Genomic DNA, 23,795 nt, shown 5'->3' with positions numbered 1-23,795 from the left:
AAGGACACGTAGCCTTAGCCGGAGATTCACCTCTTTCATGATACGTGCACCTTAAACCAGATCACGCTGTAGCTGCATGACTCGACAAAGGCTGCCTCCTCTGCCCGAGGCCAGTCCTGCTAAACTGGTCTTCGTGTCCATAGTCCTGATCACGATTAGGCGGCCGAAGCCGGTAGCCTTGCCCATTTACAACCTACAAACATCCCTTATCCTGCTTTTCTATCTTCTGCACCTGGCTCTGCTCCTTTCCTTCTGGGCCTTTATTAGGGGGAGGTAACGAAATTTACGATGAGGCGGTCCGGGTCCTGAATGAAAAGTTGACATGAGATTATGATGGAAAAGTGGGAACCCCTCGTTCGTAATGTTTTGACATCAGATATTGTCGACGATTCCTGTGTACGCCAAATATTTATTGTTTAGGACACAAAGGTTTGGGAATGTACTAACATGTGAAGAATTCGCCTAAAGGCCAAAATTTAGTATATAAGGAGCAACCCTCTTTGTACAATTTGAACAGGCTCCTAGTTACTGCCCATGCGTAGTTTCTGTGACTTCTGTGTCCCTGCAGTAATAAACCTTTGGTCTTTGACGCCACCATCGAGAAGCCCGTGTTTCTGTTCATTTGTGCACCAAGGCAGGTGGAACTCCGGGGTCTTTGGGTGTTGTTCCCTGACACCTCTGGACGGAACCAAAAAGTCCAGAACTCCAATTGGCGCCCTACGTGGGGCGACGTCATTCGGTACCGGTCCAAAAGCCTGAAGAGTTCGAGAAGCTTCGTGTGAAGATTCCTGAGGGAGGCGCCCCACTTCATCGATCCCGGCATATCGCAAAAGTGGCCCGAAGTTCTCTTCCACGAGGGTTCCCGTTCAGGACGGCTGCAGTGGGCCGTTGCCTTGACCGTCGCCCTGTCTTGGACCCGAGGTGCAGTCCTTAGTACAGCGAAACGTGACGGGTTTCTCCTTGGTGACGTCTTCAGTGCCTCAGTTAAGTATTTAGTGGTTGCTAGCTAGTTACTTTGTGAGGGTTGTTAAAATCCTTTTTGGTTCTTGATTTGGTTTGGTCTCGTAAGATTATCACTGGTTGTTCTGGTTACGATAATCTATTTGGTTTAGTTTGGGTATCGATACATCAGTTCGTTTTGGTAGGCCTAAGTTCTTGGTTCAAGTGCACATATCTGTTTCGTGTTTTGTTTGTTTTGTGTTCCGGACTGAAAAATGGTAAGTCGGAGAAACTGTATGTTGTCGTGTTTCGGTTGCAACAGTGACTCACGATTGGAGGACTCATGTCTGGTTCCTCCGATTGGGACTCCCCTATATGACTTGTATTGTAAACATGGTGTGGGTCCTATATCTTATAATGAGGTGTGGGTCCGATACACTGAGAAAGATGGTGTCCTTAGTTGGCCACTGCATGGAAGTTTTGAACCCGAAATTCTCGACAATTTAGAAGCGAAATTGTTTAGGAAGAAAGCCCGGCCGGCAATGTTTGATTCTTTCTGTTACTGGCGAAAAGAATCCAAACAGAGAGAAATGAAAAGGTTAAAGAAAGAACAGAAAGAGAAAGAAGAGTTGACTCTAGAACAAGCAACTAAGCAGTTGCAGGATAACGAGTGTGAGAAGGCTATAGAGGTGGCCATTAGAGAGCACAATTTAGCGATTGACAAGTGCTATCCTGCCTTGCCATCGAAAACAGCTAAGATACTAGAGGACTCTGAAAACGATCCTCTGTTGTCTTATTTGTTACGGTCACCTCCACCGTATGCACAAGGTGCTACGGCCCAATTTGTGCCAAATGTTCAATTGCCGGTTGCTGGACAACCTGGTGTTCCTGCTCCTGTCCCTCAGAATCAAGCTCCTGTACCTCCTGTGGTCAATATAAATGTTCCTACGGCTCCTCCTCTTCCTGGGTTGCCGACTTCTATACCTGTATCTGTCTCGCTTACACCTACTGTTCCACAAACTATTTTTCTCGATACTCCTACTGTTCCATTATCTGTTCCTACCTCTACTGTGTTTTCTACATCTGCGAGTGTGTTGACTCCACTTTCTGTTCGTCGGAGAATCACTGATTCTGTGTCTAGTATGCTGTCTCCTTTCTATAAAACCTTAATCAAGACTCCTACTTCCGACTCTGTTCAGAGACGTAGTCAGCTTCCGAGTACTGAGGAACGGGGAATTTTAGATTCCACGGCTCTCAGATGGATTTCGAAGAGTAGGAGATATAGTACGAGAGATGTGCTAGAAACATTTATGCAGTGGAAAGAACCAACGCAACGGTATGTCTTTGACGAGATGTGCTCGTTGTTACGTGAAGAGATAGAAGAAGATGATGTTGAATCAAATTTAGAAGACTTAATTAAGGTTCAGAAAGAGTTTGCTGCTGGAATGATAGTGGGTGATAATATAGGAGAAGCGATGGAATTGATTTTAAGTTATAGGAATGACCCATCACTTCGTTCACCGAGAGATCTAGAGAAAGGCAAAATGAAATTAAGTCGCCAATATCCAATGAGGGAGGTTCCTCCAATTTGGCGCGAAGCTGTGCAAGCTGATCAAAATAATGGTATTGTAGCTGCTCCAGCGCAATTCCAAAGGGTGTGGATACACATTCCGTGGAAACGAGCTGAAGTGCTAGCAGTGAAGCAGGCCTTACCAGATCCGCGTAAGAATCCTGCTGGATACTATAAGGAATTAACACAGACAGTTGAGGCTTGTATAATGAACTTAGCAGACATTGATATGTTATTTGGCAATGTAGTTCCGCAACCAGTGTGGGCTAAAATTCGTAGAGAGGATCATCAAGTTGCCTTAGGTGGTGATTGGGCAGCTATCACTGCAGCGGATGGTCAGCAAAAAGGTGGTGCAAAACCTGAACCCTTAATTGCTAACCTTCCAGGTAGGATAATAGACTTAATGAAGACTCTAATGCCCGCATTGCGTGTTAATTGGGACAAGTTATCCGCATGCAGGCAGAAGAAAGACGAAAGTGTCTCCGACTTTTTCACGAGGTTCGAAGAGACTTTTGTAGATCATAGTGGTCAGGACATGAGCACAGAAGGAGGACAAAGACTGTTTGTCGATAAATTTGTGCATAATTTGTTACCTGAATTATGCAATAAATTAAAGGATTCAGAGAGTGCGTGGGCTGTTTCCACAACTGCGCAAATACTTGCAACTGCACAGTATTACGAAAATAGGGATAAAGAGGAAAAGGAAAAATCAGATAAGAAAACGAAAGACTTAAAGACTAAAGTTCTTTTGCAACAGGCGTATCCGCCTCGCATGAATCAGACTAATACGCAACAGGGTTCGTATCAAAGAACAGATTATAGTACATCGAGGCCTCAATATCAGTGGAACCAGTGTGCGTACTGTAAGAAAGAGGGTCACTATAAAAATGAATGTCCAATCTTAGCGCAAAATAATGCAGCAGCAGCTCAGAGAGGTCGTGGTGGTTTTGTGCAAAATTCTAAAGGTCGAGGACGAGGTACTATGCCTCCACAAACGAATGATCGTCCTTCCAATCACTTTGATCAACGAAATGGACAGTCTACTCAGCAAAATAGATCTCAACAATATCTTGTTGAAGACTATTGTGAAGTAGATGAGGGATTTCAGCAAATTGGGTACTAGGACAGCCATGGACAGAGAGAGGGAGTAGTATCAGTTCCAGTGGATCAGAGTGGGCCTTATGTCGCAGTAGCAACATCAGGTGTAGTCGAACCGTTTCTGTTGGATACTGGTGCCGCAAAAAGTTCTATCATTCATGCGAAACTCCCTGGCGCACCTTTGTCCGGCTCAACAAATGTTTCTGTAGGTTTTTCAGGCGCCCCTGTTTACAACCCGATATCTGGTCCTTTGTCTATTTCTGTTGGACCATGTCACTTGAAAGCACCCCTGATTTTGACGACAGGTTGTAATGAAAATCTGCTTGGTTTAGATTTGTTAAAACGACTATATGCGACATTGTACTGTTCTCCGGAAGGAGTACAGCTTACATTGGGTAAAAATATCACTTCTCCGATGTACTTGTCAATGGATGCACTCCCGCCAGAGCTGCGTTCACTCCCTGATACTCTTTGGGCGACTGGTCCTAATGATGTAGGCCTTTTAGAAATACCACCATATGTAGTAACTTTGAAAGCAAATGTAAAATTTCCAAGAATTCCGCAATACAAAATATCTAGTGAAGGTGAGCGTGCACTTTTATTGATTGTGCAAGATTTGATCAAGAAAGGTGTGGTTGAAGAAACGAGAGGAAATGTCTGTAACAGTCCTGTACTACCGATTTTGAAACAAACTGATCCTACAAAGCCTCCAGTGTATAGGTTTGTTATCGACCTCAGAGAAGTTAATAAGATTGTAGTTCCGCAGTTTCCTGTAGTTCCAGACATTACTGCCTTGTTAACATTAATTCCTGCTACAGCCACTTGGTTCTCAGTCATTGACTTGAAGAATGCCTTTTTCAGCATTCCGATAGCCGAGGAAAGCAGAGATATTTTCGGCTTCTGTCTAGGAGGTCGAAGTTTCAGATTTAAACGCGCTCCACAAGGCTATTGTGAGAGCCCATCTATCTACAGTCAAGCATTAAAAAGCCAGTTAGATTCCTTTGTCCTTCCTCCAGGTTCTGCTCTAGTACAGTATGTAGACGATCTTTTAGTGGCTGCCGATGACAAGGAAACTTGCAAAGCAGCTACGATTTCGTTATTGCATCATTTGTCTAATTTGAATCATAAGGTGTCACCTTCGAAAATGCAATACTGCTGCCAAGAAGTGACCTACCTAGGTCATCTCTTGTCAAAGGAGGGAAGGAAGTTGACCCCAGAGAGAATAAAAGCAATTACGCAAATGAGTGTTCCACGCACACAGAGAGAAGTACGTGCCTTCCTAGGTATTACCTCTTACTGTAGGCAGTGGATCCCAAATTTTTCTCTTTTAGCAAAACCGTTGGTAGCTTTGACTGGGAAAAATGTTCCGAGTCCGGTGCCATGGTCTGATGAATGTCAAGAAAGTTTTACTGAATTACGAAAAGCATTGTGTTCAGCTCCTGTATTGGGTACACCTGATTACAGTAAGCCATTCACGCTCTATGTTCATGAGAGAGAAGGTTGCGCGTTGAGTGTTCTGACACAGAAGTTTGGTGATAAACAACGCCCTTGTGCGTATTTTTCATCAACATTAGATCCGGTAGCTAGAGCGTTGCCTAGTTGTTTGAGAGCTACAGCGGCAGCTGCGGCTTCCATTCGACAATCTGCTGGTTTGGTGATGAACAACATGCTAGTGGTCATGGTTCCTCATGCGGTGGATACACTCATGAATCGAACGAAGACACAACACCTTACCAGTGCGAGACTATCTGGTTACGAGCTGACATTACTAGCGAGTCATATTCAGATCAAAAGATGTAATGTATTGAATCCAGCAACGCTGTTGCCGACTGATCAAGAGTCGAGTGATTCAGAGCCACATGATTGTTGTTTTAAAACGGAGGAAGAGACAAAAGGACGCATTGACTTAAAGGATACTCCGTTATCCGATCCAGATGGCACGCTGTATGTGGACGGGTCATGTTTTAAATTGGAGAATGGTGATGTGACTGCTGCTTACGCAGTAACGACTTTGAAGACGATTGTGGAGACTGCAAGAGTGAGTCAGAATTCTGCCCAAGCTGCAGAATTAATAGCTCTAACAAGAGCGTGTGTTTTAGCTAAGGGAAAGAGAGTGAATGTCTTTACAGATAGTCAGTACGCATTTGGCGTGGCCCATAGTTTTGGCCGTTTGTGGAGAGAAAGAGGTTTCATTACGTCCCATGGGACTAAGATTCAACATGGTCAGCTAGTTAACGACTTGTTGGAATCTCTAACCTTGCCGACTGAAGTTGCGATTGTAAAGTGCAGTGCTCATAAAGCAATCACGGATGATGTTGGTCGCGGGAATGCTTTTGCTGATGAAACTGCTAAACAGACAGCTAGAGACACGATGAGCAGAATGTATGTTGCTACGTCTGCAAGATGGATTGCTGAGTCTGGAATGTGTGAGGATACTATGGAAAGTGTGAAAGAGATTCAGAAAGAAGCAACTGAGGAAGAAAAACGTGTATGGAAAGAAAGTATGGGCAAGTTGGATTCGAATGGGTGTTGGATTGATTTGACAGAACAGCAGCGTTGGATGTTGCCTGATGCGTATGTGCTTGCAGTAGTGACGATGGCACATGGAGTAGCACATATAAGTTCTAAAGGAATCTGTAAAATGTTGGCTCCAGTCTGGAAGAATGATGGAATCAGTAAGTGTGCAGAGAGAGTGGTGAAAAATTGTATGGTATGCCTGATGCATAATCCTGGCAAGGGAACTCCAACTCCAGCTGGTCACTTCGCTCCTCCTTCCTGCCCCTTTGAAGTGATTCAGTTAGACTTCATTCACATGGATCGCTGTAATAATTTGAAATATGTCCTGGTGGTAGTCTGTGCTTTTTCCAGGTGGATTGAAGCATACCCACTAAAGGACAATACTGCCCTATCAACTGCCAAGATTCTTCTCAAAGAATATTTCCCTAGATTCGGTATGCCACGGATTGTATGGTCAGATAACGGAAGTGAGTTTATAGGGAAAGTTATGCAGAGTGTGTGTGCCGGCCTAGGTCTGAAACAAAAGTTCCACAGTGCGAACCATCCCCAGTCTGCTGGTTTAGTGGAGGGTTACAATGGCACCCTTAAGCTGAAACTAGCTAAAATACAAGCATCCACAGGTTTGGCCTGGCCAGACGCACTTCCTTTGGCTTTGCTATCAACGAGAGCAACTGTACATTCTAGAGTGGGGCTTAGCCCTTATGAGATAGTGTTTGGCCGTCCGGCAAATATTTGGGGTGTGCCGAGGCCTAAGGAGTTTTGTTCTCTAGAATATCCTATGTTGATAGACTACCTTTACGACTTGACTGCTAAATTGAGTCTTATTCACCAACAGGTTTTCGATGCTTTACCAAAGCCTCCGGAGAGTCCAGGGCATCAGCTGAAACCAGGAGATCTTGTGGTTATCAGGAATTTCGCGAGGACGAAGAACCTTCAGCCGAGATTCGTCGGCCCCTTCCAAGTCCTGCTTGTAACAAGAACAGCAGTTCGTGTGGCTGGTCGCAAGCATTGGGTGCATGCATCCCACGTAAAGCGTGTACCTTTGCCACTCCCTTACGACGACTGGGTGAAGAAGGGAATTGGTTCCTCCGAATTTGAAAGCACGCCAAAATTCATCCCTTTCAGCGATGCCGAATTGATCACTGACACTCCAAGCTCTGACTCTCCTTCAGAAAATACTCCTCTGAACTCTGAACATTTGTCCCCTGCATCAGAAAAAACTCTGTCATCTGCGAACTTGAACACTGCAACAGCTACCAGTGAAACGCTATTTACCGATCAGACAGTACCTGCGAAGCAAAGATATAATTTACGAAACCGTAAAATGGACAAATAAAGCAGGCAACTGCCTATTGTGATATTTTGAAATTTTGAACTTTTGCCTTCAGCCAGGAAGTTTGCTATTATTTTGTTGTTTTAAAATTGCCTTGCCGTCTGGGTAGCCGTAGGGTCGTGGCTGTGTGCCTAGTTGAATTTGCAGGGGTCTGACACAAGGTCGATCTTTCTGTTGGTTCTGGGAACTCCCAGGGCTGATAGAGGCATTTTCATCTACGTACACATCATCAGTGGTCGCGAGCGGATTGTAGAAGATGGAGCTTCCTGCGCTGCAACGAGAAAATGTGATTTATGTTTGCAGAAACAGACTTTGCAGAATCCTTCACAGCAAATGCTTTTTGATGCAATGTGCCATTACATTCTTGATTGTTTTGATAACGTTGGTGGGTGGAATCGTTTTCAGTATAAATTAGATTTTTGTGCCAGTTACTACAGTACCTCCCCTTGATCCTGCTACTTCTACTGTTTCTTCTATTCACTCTTTTCATTCGTTTCCCGAACATGAGCAAGCCCGACGCTCAGAATTCATTAACAACACTTTTGTACAGCTCTTGCACCAACACCAACTGGTAGTTAACACTACAGACTGCTGGGTGTGTGGCTTGATACCCCACACTATGGATAAAGGCATTCCCTATCTGGTTTTGCCTTTCAGCTACAATGGATCATTTCAGGCCCTTCAAACCATCTTTGCTTATGCCCTTGAAACTTATCCTCCACGTCCACCACGTTCCACTAAATATAACTCTGCCAACAAAGCTTTAGTCCAGGGAATTATTGACATGATCAAGGACGTCAATAATACTCCATCATACCCTAGAGACGAATTGCGAGTATATTTAAGTTGGAATACTTCAGAGTATCGCCTTAGTTTAGGAGAAAGCAAGCGCAAAAGCTCAACTCCAATCTGGGTCGTACCTCACCGAGGTCAGGTCTGTTTGCAAGGGAATGGGAGAAATCCGAGAGCTCAGCTAGGGAGGAGTGAGTGCGTAGAGACTTATGTGTTTCCGGCTAACTCTTCCCCTGCCTTTCTTACTGCTAGGGGTACATACTTCATCTGTCGAGATAGAGCTTATACATGGTTGCCTGCCGACTTTTCAGGATCATGCTATATTGCTCGATTGTTGCCTCCGACATACACTGCTTCATCTGATTACCACAGAACCAGAGTAGCGAGAGGTGTCTTCAGCAAGGAAGATACTGCTGGTCAGGAAGCTGGAGACTTCTTCAAAGGCTTCCTTCCGTTCTGGGGGCCTATGGCCAATAGTAGAAACATACGTCAGCTAACACGGGTAGTTGAATCTACTATTACCGAAACTGCTGGTGCCCTTAGCAATTTGACAGCTGAGCTTCAGGCGGATAGACTCATGACGTTGCAGAACCGTATGGTTCTAGACGTTATCCTTGCAGATCGAGGTGGGGTATGCAGAATGATCCAATCGAGCTGCTGTGTCTTTATTCCTAATAATGCTCCAACAGTCTATGAGGCGATCTCTAAGCTACACAAGATTTCCGACTCTATTCACGTAGACAAGGGAAACTGGTCCTTCATGGAGTGGTTTTGGACTCTGATCTCAGCGTGGGGATGGAAGGTTCTAATGGTCATTGGTGTCATCTTAGTATTCCTGTTCTCATGTTGCCTGATTATCCAGTGTGGTCCTGCTCTGTGTAGTCTTTGTGCTGCAACTTGTCTTAGAAAACCACCTGCGTTTGGAGAAAAGGCACGAGAAAGGATGATGATACAACAGCATGTCACTGACCTGATGAACATAGAATTAGATTCTGACATAGATTAATTAATTGCCTATGTAAGGGCAAAAGGAGGGTCTGAGGTTCCGTGACGATTTGAACCCGTGTTTTCAATATTGTCGGAAATACATAATATTGGTATCAGCGAACCGCAAATGATCCATTTAGCATATCCTGGTGTTTTCGCTACGCTACGAGCAAGAGCACTCCTTTTATAAACACATTTCTGATCTACCCAGGGCATCCATCTTAGATCATGGCCGCCATTTTGTGTTTCTTGCCCTCACATACGCAATAACCTCTGATCACTTCATTTCGATTAAGGACACGTAGCCTTAGCCGGAGATTCACCTCTTTCATGATACGTGCACCTTAAACCAGATCACGCTGTAGCTGCATGACTCGACAAAGGCTGCCTCCTCTGCCCGAGGCCAGTCCTGCTAAACTGGTCTTCGTGTCCATAGTCCTGATCACGATTAGGCGGCCGAAGCCGGTAGCCTTGCCCATTTACAACCTACAAACATCCCTTATCCTGCTTTTCTATCTTCTGCACCTGGCTCTGCTCCTTTCCTTCTGGGCCTTTATTAGGGGGAGGTAACGAAATTTACGATGAGGCGGTCCGGGTCCTGAATGAAAAGTTGACATGAGATTATGATGGAAAAGTGGGAACCCCTCGTTCGTAATGTTTTGACATCAGATATTGTCGACGATTCCTGTGTACGCCAAATATTTATTGTTTAGGACACAAAGGTTTGGGAATGTACTAACATGTGAAGAATTCGCCTAAAGGCCAAAATTTAGTATATAAGGAGCAACCCTCTTTGTACAATTTGAACAGGCTCCTAGTTACTGCCCATGCGTAGTTTCTGTGACTTCTGTGTCCCTGCAGTAATAAACCTTTGGTCTTTGACGCCACCATCGAGAAGCCCGTGTTTCTGTTCATTTGTGCACCAAGGCAGGTGGAACTCCGGGGTCTTTGGGTGTTGTTCCCTGACATCTCTGGACGGAACCAAAAAGTCCAGAACTCCACTATCCTCCCACTTGCTTGGGCGTTAACAGTTGCAGGATTTTTTTCAGGCATTCAACAACCATGGAGCAGATTCTTTACTATCAGCCACCTTTCCAATTTGCATGCTTGCATCACACGTATTCTTCTCTCTGTCAGTCATAAATATTAAATCTCGCCCGTCCTTCTTCCTTCCACCCGTCTTTCACTTTTTAGTTCAACACCAGGTGATCTGATCTGACTTTTAGTCTTCTCCAAAACTTTCAAAGCGGAGTTGAAATCACAGATAGATGAGGCCATTGGTTACTCAATACTCCCGCCCCTAATGCCTTTACTACTGCCAATTAAAGGGTGTCTTCACTCTTCAAACGTTCACAACAACTCTTACATACTTAGGGCATCATTAGGATGGCGGGCGGACTTTGTCCGCCCGCCATCCTCATACTAAAAGGGACCACCCACCATAAGGGCGGGGGTCCTGTGGGGGCAATTAGGATGCGCCCGCCGCAGTGGCGGGTGCATCCCGTATTTTTAACATTGTGGCGGGCGATGCTATGCACCGCCCGCCGCAATGCTAAAAATACACGTTGTTATCAATGTTATTGATTTTCCTGTTGGTGCTGCATTATAGAACAACGTACAGAGCTTGTCAATTCAAAATGAAAATGTTGAACTTACATAGGCTTGGTGGTATTTGGTGTGGACTTACACGAGTGAGCGAGCGAAAGGAAGGGTGTGTATGTGCATTGTTTCCACGACTGAGAGGTTGGGTGTGTTATGTTTTGGGTTGTCTACTTGTTGGGTATCTTGGTGGGAGGGTTCGGAGAGCTAATAGTTATGACAAGACACTACTATAACTATTCGGGCAGGGGATTGTGGTGGGTTCTGAACTTCTGATTGAGGGGATTGAGGAAGGGTAGGTCCAACCTCCCATTACCAGCATCCTATTTTCTTGGGCAAAGTTCTGTATGTTCAAAATCCCTTCAACAGTAGTAGTATGTCCTAGCCTAACAAAATAGTAATAAATCTGGTTGGGCATTTGTTGGTGGGAATTGTTGAAAAGCTTCAAGATTAACAAAGACTCAAGATCAATAAGACTAGAAGTAGTACAAGAGGATTACCCAAAGGACTGGACTCAATATCTAGAGCTACTGGTGAATTTGAGTTTTATTTAAAACCTTTTAAATAAAGAGTGGCCAACTGGGCATGCTTAGCTACTACAGTACAGACAGACTAATAGTAGTAGTACAGAGAGTCATCATAGCAGAGGCAGGGATAACAAGATTTTCGAAACAGTACAGATCGAAGGACAATTGTTGGTAAAAAATAGCATTAGGAAACGGAAACAATAGTTCGGGAAAAATATGATGCAGTAAAAATTATGGAATAAGAATTATTAATAAAAAACAAGAAGACTAACCAGGGCCAGCAGAAGAGCCCTCGTTGGTGTCCTCCTGATGGTGTTCTTCCGCCGACTATGCCCCTGTCTGCCTGCCCCTGGGTGCTGAACAGGAAAGATATAAGAAAGAGACAAACATTGATGAATGGTGTCAAACAAATTAAATATTTTTAAAGAACGGTCAAAACTTATGTAAACAACAATTGCAATAACTAAATTGATCAACAAGTAGTATCGGGGGATTCGCAGATCGACTACTTACTATTTATCAACACTAATCCACTCTTCCATTCTGATTCCAGAATACTAAAGAAGCCTAAGTAGAACGTCCCACCTGACAGAGCCCACCTATTCCAGGCATGCCAATTGTACATTAAAGTATGCATTTCCACTTCTTTTAGTCCTCAACAATGCATATAGTGAAATGGAGGACACATGACTACATTTTTGTATACACCCAATTTTTTGTTGATTGATTGATGCTGATGTTCTGCTAGTGCTGCCAAGCCTATTACCTCTCATTGAACAAACTACAAAAGGTTCTAATAAAGACTAGGGTACTAGCAGCACGTGACGTAACAGAGGGGGCATCACGCATACCACTAAAAAATGTCAAACTCATTCAAAGGTACTAAAACTAAGTATCAATCCACCCCTATCTCTTAGTGACAGGACAAAGTAAGGACTAGAGTCACTATAGCATTATGTTACTAAATTTCTCTAAAATAAACTCTTACATAATCACACTAAGCGAGCGCAAGCGCAAAGTTACAAACAAGTAAGATTAGTAGCGCAGAAGAGCACCTGTGTCATAACAATCACAGAAGACTTTTAACGTAATTTACCTGTAATGTAAGCAGCAGCATTCTAGCTGGTTGGAAAAAAAAGATATTCACAATATATAACACAGAGCAGCAGAACAGAAGAACAGACACAAAGTAGTAATAATTAAATAGTTACTCACCAAGACCCGGGACCTCCACTCCTAGCAGGTCCAGCAGGTCCTGCTCCCGGTCCAGGATATCAGACCACCGGTGCGTCAACTGGTTCTCGGTGTGCTGGACCCCAGAGCAGCGAAACACTGCCCGGCGCACCTTCCCCCACTGCTGTCAACGCTCCCGGAGCCCATACCCATACCCAGGCCTGCCACCTGCTGCCAGGGTTAAGGGGAGTTGGCGCTGCACAAAAAAAACTAGTGCAGCCAACTCCACCTCCCCAAATAAGGCTTGTGCCTGCACCCCTTGTGGGCGCCACCTACGGCTCTGGCTCCTGCGGCGAGGTCTACCCTTGGACATGGTTCTGGGGTAGAGAGAGTGAGACGGGGCGGGAAAGAAAAGGTAATAAAATTTAAAAAGTAAGTAAAAGAAATGAAAAGAGCAGTCAATAGAAAAAGAGTGAAAAAGTAGCTAAAAACACACAAAAAGTAGACAAAAAACAAACATATAGAAGCAGGTAAATAATCAGAGATAATAAATAAAAAAGATTTAAAAAAGTGTCTTGAAACAAAGGATTGGAAAGATAGAGGGAGAATTGAAAGCAGGCCCCAGAACCATATAAATGAAGTGAAAAACAAGATGGCCGCGCCCATTGCAACCACGTGCGCAAGTTCGCACGATATTTTCTCCCCGAGCACCCAAAAAACGGCACGAACAAGTAAAGCGTTCCCGAACAGGAAATACGTACCGGGAACGGACTCGAGCATGCATTGTGCGACCCGGAACAGGAAGTAAGCATCGCGAGCGGGCAGGACAAGTGAAAACAAGATGACTGCGCCCATGAGCGACCGCATGGGTAAGTTGGCAAGACATTTTCAACGCGATCACGCAGAAAATACCGCTAACGGGCAGGAAAAAAACTTCTGCGTCTCCGCGATATTTCCACGTATTCTCTGAGATTTTTAACATTTTCGCGATAGTTTGCGAAAGTGAATTTTTTGCCAACCCAAGATCAACAGATCATTGTTACTGAGTTATACTGTATGGTCATGGCTAACAAATGCCTACGTTTCTATGTGGCTCAATTATATGCCTATGGGATGTCAACTGTTTATTTTGTGACTACACTGAATCCTTTGAACTGTCTACACAACTTTAATCCTCACAATACCACCCCCCCTTCCTTTTTCCAGGCACAACGTTGATGCTTAATGTAAAGTTTTTTCATATATGTGCTTTATTGAGGATGTGAAAAAACAACATCTCTCACAAATTCAATGTAGAATTCCCTTTTGTATAGCACAAATAATTGTTTTTGTTCCTTTAAGAGTGTATACTGGGACCACTTTTCCCTGCAACATTTAATACCCAGGTCCCAGTATTTTTGGGTCAACCCTTTATGTAATGATAACTGAAACCAACGTAGCAGAAACATATGCTACTGCCCTTCCATGTTTCTGAGTTAAGTCTGAAAGTGCACACCCATCTCTTTCACAGCAGTACAACGCAAAATCATTTTCATCGTTTAGCATTCCCAGTGAAGGTGCTCGACAAAGACTGTTTCACAATTTTGTAAAAGCTTCCATACTTTCATCATCCAACACAATCGGATCTTTCATGTCTTTTCGTGTCAACCTCTTTAGAGGTTTTGCAATCAGTGAGACACCACTGATCCATTGTCTACAGTATCCAACCATTCCCAGAAACATTCAGACTTCTTTCTGTGTTTTAGGTGGGCTCATTTGTTTAATAATATTAATTCTCTCTGGTGTCACTTTCCTAACTCCCTTTTCTATTTTGTGTCCTAGGTACTGGACTTTCTGTTTAGAAAATTGTAACTTTGCTGGTGACACTTTGTGTCCTCCTTCTGCCAAATGGTTTAATAAGGCAACTGTATCTGTCACACATACCTCTTGTGTCTTTGATGCCACTAACAGGTCATCAATGTATTGGACCAAAACTGAATTTCCTGGCATGATTATATTGCTCAGACATTTTTTCAAGATCTGATTAAAGATTGAGGGTTTCTCTGTGTACTCTTGAGGAACTCGGCACCATGCCAAAACACAGTCTCCAAACCAGAACGCAAAAAGATATTGGCTTTCCAGATGTAAAGGAATCGAGAAAAATGCTTGGCACAAATCAATCACTATGTACCATTCAGCATCAAAGGGAATCTGATAAAGGATCTCAGCTGGGTTTGGCACTATTGGACAACAGGGTACTACAATTCTATAAAAAAAATTAAATCCTACACTATTCTGTATTTCCCACTAGGCTTTTTGATACCTACAATAGGCGAATTACAAGGACTGCTTAGTATTTCTTTCAGGATTCCCTTTTCAATCATTTGGTCTAACACAGGAGTGACTACTGCATTTACTACCAACTCATCTTGTACTGAGGTGTGGTTGGATATATAGCATGCTCTTTCACTGTTATTTGAAACGGGTCTACATTTATCATTAGACCAATCTCCTTTCATGTGAAGTCCCATACATCCAAACTTTCAGCACTCTTTAATTCTTCAGGCAAATTTTCTTCTGTGAGAAATGAAAACAACTCATCCACTTCTGCTCTTTGCATTGCTAGCATCATCTTAAATTTAACAACCTTATCGGGTGTCTGAAATGCAATACTATCTGGCGTACAATAGATGGTGCAATTTATTTTACACAATAAATCTCTACCTAAAAGATTTACTGGCCTAGAATTACATACCACAAAATGATGCATGTCTCTGAAATTTCCAATATGAACTTCTATTGGGTTTGTGACTGATGTTCTAATATGCTTATTAGAGACTCCTACAACTTGGATAGTTTCTCCCGAGAGGGGTAGGTTTGGAATTTCTGCTGCTCTCACAGTAGAACAGGTATTATTACCTTCCACTTCTCTGTCAACAAAAGGACCTGACTGATCTACCGCCAAGGATGCGCCAAGTACACGCTGTTCCTCCCCCCTCGGGCACCGTCATTGAGATGAGTCTGACTCACTCTCATTGCACTTCAACCAGTACTGTGGAACCATTTGCACACTTTGATTCTTACCAACTTGATCACCTCCGTGAAATCCAGTGTTCGCAGTGTACCTCTGCACTTGAGCATTCAAACTATTTGGCATGGGAGCTTGTAGCACCTGTAACTGAGGAGTACTTAACTGCGTCTGCTGTTGCTATTGGTTCACAACCACCTCATTCTGCATCTGTGGATTTAAATTTTGATTAACCCATTATTCTTTTAAGCAGATCTACACTCATTCTTCCAATGTCCAATGGTTCCGCAAGTATGACAAGTACATTTCTTTTTAACTTCTTCTCTACTCATTTTACCTCTTCCTTTACCTCCACTGGATACTTCAACATTTTGATTCTGACCATTCATCTGATAACCTGTCTGTGAACTTCTATGTATTTCTTGCTGCTCTGCCACCTTCACTTGCGCCCACATAATTTTCTCTTTTAACTTTTTATGTCTCAATTCAATGTTGTCACTACAATACGTTGCATTCCTCAGAATTTCGTCAATTGTTTTGCTTTGCCAACAAACCAAATGTTGCTGAATCATGTTACTAATTTCCGGTTTCAATCCAAACACAAAATGATACACAAAATGTCCCATATCCTTGTCTCCAATATTCTCAAACCCACTGTACTGTTAGAATACCCACAACAATTTTTCTTAGTAAGCATGTACTTATTCTTTTGGTTCTTGGGTCGTCCTGTCAATCTTAACCCAATCTGTTTCCTTTGGAGAAATATTCCCTTTCAAAAAGGTGATTACCTGATCATACTTTTTCATCACCTCCTCAGATGGTACACCTGTTTTAGGATCTCTAGGATAATCTTCTTTTGGCCAATCGGCAGTGATTTTACACTCTGTCCATAAATCTGCTTGAACCACAATCTCAAATAAGCCAATGTAATCCTCTAACAAAACCTTAAAAACTTTGACAAACCTCTACCTGTTTGTACCACTTGACTGGTTTCTCTCTCAATTTAGGGAAATCATTCGAAAAAGATAATATATCATGTCTGGTCCAAGGTACGTGAACATATCCACCACCTTGAACTTCTCTCATCGGACAAACCCTTTCAGTTTGATCTGTCTCTTTCAACAGAAACATGGGTGTTCCTCTACCAGCTGCTTCTTCTTTCTTTCTCGTCCATCTACCTTTCCACCACTCAACATCTCCCTATTTCTTCAAAATATTCATCAATTCTTTTATTTGTACCCTTTTTCCAGACACATTCAAACTTTCTAGATCCTTGTCAGTAAATACCAATCTGTATGAATTTTGCAACACTTTTGACTTTTCTATGTCTACTTCATACTCACTAGGAGCTTCTGATATTTTCTCGTGAAGATTCCTCTCTCTCTGGGTAATAATTTAACACAAAAACAACAATTCTTCATCTCGGTAAGTCCCTAATCTGTCTGGGCTTATTGTGGTTGAGGTTTCAGATTTGTGATTTCCTTTATCCAACTATTTAATTCCTCTGGTGAAGGACCTGCTGAACCACTTGCCATTGGAGTGACATTTGGCCCTGTTCTCCTTTGGTCCATTTGTATACTTGTTTTTGGGGTTTTCGTTTTCAACTCACAAACCAGAAGATTTAACAATGTAGTATTCGGATCAACCTGTCCACTCTCATTTGTTACCGTCACCACTCCACTCCTGCTACCACTTCTCGGAAAAGCCAACGTATGCATTTTTGACAAATTATATTTTTCTCCATACAATAGAGAACTACAGGGCCAATTGTTACCGGTACTGACAATTCTTCCGCATTCAGACTTTTCTGGACATGCTCCATTGTTGCTTTATTCAACAAATTTACTTCATTTTCTCGTACTACTCTAGCTATTTCTGTGACTTTTGGAGTTAATGGGGTTCCCATTTGTTGGGCACTCAGAGTCACCCCCCCTGAATTTTGTTCATATGGTGGAGGTCTTTTGGTCTTAATGTCCTCTAACAACTCATTGTCATCAGAATCGTTCAGATCATCCCTGAAACTTGAAGTCTCTGTATTTTTCTTTTTCTATTTACACTTGCCTTCTGTCTGATCATCAGCAACTAAAACTTGGTACAAACCTTCTGTTATCACAGCTCTCCTCCATCTTTTCAACTTTTCTTCCCTACTCTCAAAAGGATTTCCAAACATCATATTTCTGTATCTTCTGTTACCTCTAGATTTCTCTCTTTAGAATGCCTCAACTTCCCATTCCTCTAACGCTTTGTACTGTGTAAGTCTAGGATTCTGCTCTAGGGAATTCATTTGATTTCTCAAATTCTGCAATATCCTTACATTAAACGAACAATGCCGTGGAAAAGTTATAACACCATCATCCTTTGTATATTCCACCCAGTTCTCTAACCACATACAGGTATAATATCCTCGCTCCAACATCATAAAAGAAGCAAGCGTTCTTGGAGGTAGAATAGGAATTTATTCTCTAGTCACAATTGGTTTGCCTTTTAAAAAAGAAAGCCTTTATTTTCTTAAGCAACTTCATTTTCTGACTCTTTACGCTAATGTATCTCAGCAAAACAAACAAGGAACCCTTTCAGTAACTCTTTGTGTTCTATTTGTTAGTTCTCGTCCTATACCAATGCTACTCACAACCGTCCGATCAGAGCACCACCATGTAAGCAAGGTTTCAAACAGTACTAGCGTTGCTTCACACCAAATGGCCAATCACGGTTCAGTATACACCCGCAGCTTGACCAATGCCAGCGCTGATTTTTCTGATGTCAGTATTACTCCTTCTACTGGCTTGTCCCTAAATATAACACCTACAGCCCTCGGTAGCTTTGGTATTATTACAACAGGCAAAGTACTTTTGCAGTGTGATACCTTATCCACACGCTTCTTCTGCCTGCTTCAGGCTAAATTCCCTTCCTGGGATTCCTCAGGTATCTTCGTACCTGTACTCCTAGACACCATAGAACATACACTAACTCTTTATTTTAAGAACACATAATCAATAATCAATAATCATTACCAAACCAATCAATAATTAAACCGTCCTCAGCTACCAGAAAACTGATCAGTGCGAGCCAATGCCTAACCAGGGATCATAATATTCAAATGGCCCATACTAATTCACCCAAATCCCTGATATGCTGGGGGCAAGTTTAAATGACAGTAGAAATTATTTAGCATCTCTAAATACAAAACTAATACCATATATCAACTTTCTTTCCTCTCCGTCGACGCACTTTTCTAACTAACTATCTAGTCAACTAAATAATCACAGATTCTTGGTAAGATTATTAATAATAATAATATCGAGTTTGTAGAGCGCTCAGTAACGCCATCACGGCATGTCCCCGCGCTGACACTGTCCAAGAAATCAGCATACAGACTACCCGGATTATGAGGAGTATAGATGAGTTTTGAGCAGGGCCCTAAACCGCGATTCGTTGCTCTCCAGTCTCAGTGCACAGGGGAGTTTGTTCCACAGTTGGGCTGCTTGGAGTGCAAATGAGCGTCCACCCATTCTAGCCTTCTTAATTCTAGGGACTATCAACAGTCCGACGCCCTCTGATCGTAGGGACCTAGTTGGTTCGTATCTGCTGATTAAGTCTTTGAGGTAAGTTGGTGATCTGTCCCAGACAATACGGTGACAGAAGAGGAGGCACTTATAACGCACACGCTTCTTTACAGGTAACCAATGAAGCGCATCCAGCGCCATTTTTGAGTTGGCTCTCCTGGGTCTTCTTAGCACCAGTCTGGCGGCGGAGTTCTGTATGACTTGTAGGCGACCTATGCTGCCTTCGGTAGCCCCTAGGAATAAGATGTTGCCATAGTCTAATCGCGAGGTCACTAGTGCCTGCGTTAGTGTTCTTCTGGCCGACAGAGGGAGGAGGTCTAAAGTTTTGTTTAGAGTCTTCAGTACTCCGAAACATTTGCCTACAAGACGCCTGATGTGGCCATCATAAGAGAGGGCAGGGTTCATCCAGATGCCTCCTGACATGGTATGGGGGTAGGACCCAGACATGTAGGCCACCATTCATCCGACCAGTCTTCCCTTTTTCCCCCTACCACCAACACCTCTGTTTTAGAGCCATTAAGTTTTAAACAGTGGGCATCCATCCATTCTGCTAGGACCTGCATACATGCTTTGAAATTGTGAGGGGTGTTGGAGGTGTTCTGTGATAGGGAGATGAGCAGTTGGGTGTCGTCAGCGTACGACACCAGTTCCACCCCATAGGACTGTACCACTTTCGCTAGTGAGGACATATATAGGTTAAAAAGAGTAGGGCTTAGAGCTGAGCCCTGAGGCACTCCCTGGTCTAGTGACATCTCCACTGATCGGCAAGTCCCTTGCTGTACTTGGAAGCATCTTTCCGTCAGAAACGATTGCAGCCAGCCCAGCGCAGGACCACCGACCCCGGCTTCTTGCAGACACCGTAGCAAGATGGAATGTGCTACGGTGTCAAAAGCCGCGCTAAGGTCAAGCATAATCAAGGCCATAGTGTGACCTGCATCTGCCCCTGCTCTTAAGGTCTCAGTAGCTCTAAGGAGGGCTGTCTCCGTGGAGTAGCCCGCCCTGAAACCTGATTGTGAAGGATGGAGTACATTCCATTTTTCCAGGTGTTCTGTGAGCTGAGCGTTGACCACCTTCTCAGCCACCTTTGCCACGTACGGCAATAGGGAAATGGGTCTGAGGTTTTCCAGAACCTCCAGGCTTATTGTTGGTTTTTTTCTAATAGGCAGTACTATGGCCTTCTTCCACTCCATCGGTACCCGTTGAGTGGAAAAGGAGGTTTGTAGGACATGTCTAATGTGAGGTTCCAGGGCTGTTAGGCCCTCTGAGAATACCCAGGCCGGGGCCGGATCATTAGGGGACCCAGACTTCACACTCCGACATATCTTTGTTAGTTTGTCAGCTGCGGGGACAGTAAAATCTCGTAGTGCGGACTCTGGGGCAGTCGATGGACTGTCTGCTATAAAGTCTGAACCCTTTTCTGGTTGTTTAGAGAAGGAGGCGTAGATCTTTTTAACTTTATTGGAGAAAAAGTCTGCGATTTTGTTGCAACCCTCCGTGGAGGTATTCGTAGGGGTATTGGAACTAGAAACTAGAGAGATTTCTTTATAAATCCTGAACAGTTCTCGTGAGGAGCATTCAGCATCCTCGATCCGCGTCTGAAAGTATTTAGCTTTTGCTCTACGCACAGCGTACTGATAGCTTCGGTGGGATGAGCTATAGCAGATTTTAGTTTGTACACCTGGGTTCCTTCTCCAGGTCCTTTCTAGCTTTTTACAGTTCGATTTTAGTTGCTGTAGTTCTGTAGTGAACCAAGGGGCAGTGCGCTGTCTGCCCTCTTTGGTTTTACCCTTGCACATAGGGGCTATCTCGTCTAAGGTGGTGGTAACAAGTAGATTAAAATCCTTGTTCGCCTGTTCACTGTCCGTGGGCTGGGGGGATTGTGCTTTCTGGATTGCATTTATAAAGTTCTCTTTGGAGTATAATCTATAATAAAGCTTTATCTCAAAATAAATGCTCAGTGCATATGGTCACGAATGCAAACAATGAAATTCACAAAGGGAGAGAAAACATCAACAAAATGCAAATAGTATCATTCTCATCACAATAATCGTCATGCACATGAAGGAGTGGATAGATTAAGAGAAATCAGTTTTAGCAAATTTAATGCGAAACAATATACATATATCGGAGTGGATAGAGGAAGAGACATCAGTTTTAGAGACAAAAATAAGTTTGCAAAGATTATGCAAAGTACGAGTCAGAATAATACAAACCCAAAGGATCTGTGAAATATCACCCCCTTGTCCGAGGCGCTGGTGTGGGCCCCCTGAAATGGAGTCAGGGAACAAACATTCAGGACCCAGAAATGGGACAGGGACAGGGACAGGAACAGCTAGGCCTCTCTGCAAACCGACGGACAGCGATGCATCACCCATCTCTGCTCTGCATCTGACCCAAGATCATCTAAGCAAAGTCTAACCACACCCCTAAAGCCACTCCAGTTATACCCTAAAACCTACATGACCGTCCCACATCAGTTGAAACATTTCACAAAACTCGACAGTTCATTGGTGGACTTAAGAGGAGGTGGATCACACCACTGTGACTCCATTCATAAATTGCGCATAAACATAGTCCTACATCCTTTCCCATTACCTAATAACTGACTCGTTCACATGTTTTAATATATGATACATTTCAACATGTTTGCACATCTTTTTCCAACAATGTCAGCAGAAGCAATCTTTATTCCCACATCCAGTCATATCCTTTGGCAAATGAACAGTGCATTCAGTGCTGGGTATCCTTGAACTATTGTTCCTTCTTTACAGCACTTAGAACTTCTGGCTGCCTTTCATGACATTTTCGCTCTCACTCCAGCCCCTCTTCTATCAGGCCAACTTAAGAATAATGGAGACCCATCTGGCTCACTATAGCAAATGGAACACAAACATGAATTAATTATATGATAATGCACTTTTCACTGTTTACCACCCACCTGTGCATTATTTCCTGTTATATGGTTTCCTAGCAAAAGCTTAAGGCAAAAGCAGCATTGTTTATTATTTTTAAAGCAGGATGCAAGATTCTGCATAGTCATGCATTATTTCTCGTTTCTTTCATAGCACAAATGTGATTACGACTTAGTCTTTTCATGCATTAGTTTACATTAGTGCACTTATGCGTAAAGCAGCTTCCCTCGTGTTCATGTGTATTGCACGTTAGACTGTCACTGCACACTGTTAGTACAAATTATGGGGGTGTCAATCCGAGTAGGTTTCTTTCAGTGAAATCCTGCTCCATCAGTGTCATACGCTAATGACACCCAGATTACTGTCTCAATAACCAGCAACATCCAAGAGACTGCATCTCGGTTTGATAAGTGCATGCATCAGATGAGTAAATGGGTGCTGGAAAACTGCTTGAAGCTGAATTCACGGAGGACTGAGGCTCTACTTTTTCGTCACCCAAGAGGTGGCCCTAAGAATTGGGCAATCTGCCCATTCCAGCCGCAAAAGGCATGAACTTAGGTGTCATTTTTTACACGAAATCAACATTCAACCTTCACATTAATGAGATCTCTTCCTCCATCTTCCTCATTTTAAAAATAGTTTAAAATATCTGCACATTCATTCCTCAGACCTTGCAGAAAACATGGTCTCCGCCCTCATCCTGTCCAGGCTGGACTATTGCAATGCCATCATTGTCGGCCTACAGAAGGGTCTTATGGCCATACTTCAGGGTCTTCAGAACAAGGCTGCCTGACTACTGTTAAAATCCCTAGGTGACAGTCTGCAAGTCCAGCTCTTTTCAATCTCCACTGGCTCCCTAGGAAGAGGATTCAGTATTGCCTTAATTGCCCTTTATAAGGCCCGCCACACTTATCTAAAAAGGCGGTTCTACTGGTCCAACCCTAAAAGAGAGCTTTGTTCCTCCTCAGGTAACCTGGTTAAAGTTCCAAGGCACCAACTTGAGAAGTGGGGTGGCAGTTTTGTCTTTGTTGCCTCCAAAATCTGGAACACCCTGCCCTCTCACCTGAAGTCTGCCTCTGATTTGCTAGCTTTTAGGAAAGCAACAAAAACATGTTTTTTCACCCAGTAAGGCCACACAGTCATGTCGCCTCTATGATTATTGTGGGAAGAGCCTAGTAGCCGCTGGGCATTACTTTGAGCTTTCCAAATATAATATCAAATCATATTAGTTTTTTTATTTTGACTTAGTTTAAACGTATTCTAATATCTTTTTACAAAAAGTACTAACTGATTTTTGGTGTGTTTAGTTTCTCACTACAGCTTCTGCTTTCATTCTTCATGCTTATAATATTCATGCAAGAACAAGATCCCAAAGATGTAAGCAGGTTGAGAGAAGCAAAAGTATTATAGGAAATAAAATACCCTTGGCCGTAAGTTAAAGGAATATGGCATGTCACCTCAGAGCTCCACGACCTTATAACAGAACTCTGCCTTTGACCTTGTTTCTTAATATAGTCATGAAACTCTTCGGTGACTTGTAATACCCTTATAACATATGCAGGAAGTACTTTAGCTCATATATTGTTACAATGTGCTATTGATCTCAGTGTGTTCTGATAAACTAAACCTTTTGCTGCACCCGGCCTGAAGGAAAGTTCCATTAGCCTTTGTGTGCACATAGTGTAACTCTGTCAATACAGCCTACAACTATGGGGAAGGTGGAGGGAATTGCACCATTTATAGCCCAAAGACTGTCAATTTATTTCACCCCATAGCAG

The sequence above is a fragment of the Lissotriton vulgaris genome, chromosome 6 (assembly GCF_964263255.1).
Source record: "Lissotriton vulgaris chromosome 6, aLisVul1.2, whole genome shotgun sequence".
Classification (NCBI taxonomy): Eukaryota; Metazoa; Chordata; class Amphibia; order Caudata; family Salamandridae; genus Lissotriton; species Lissotriton vulgaris.
This window is presented reverse-complemented; position numbering follows the sequence as displayed.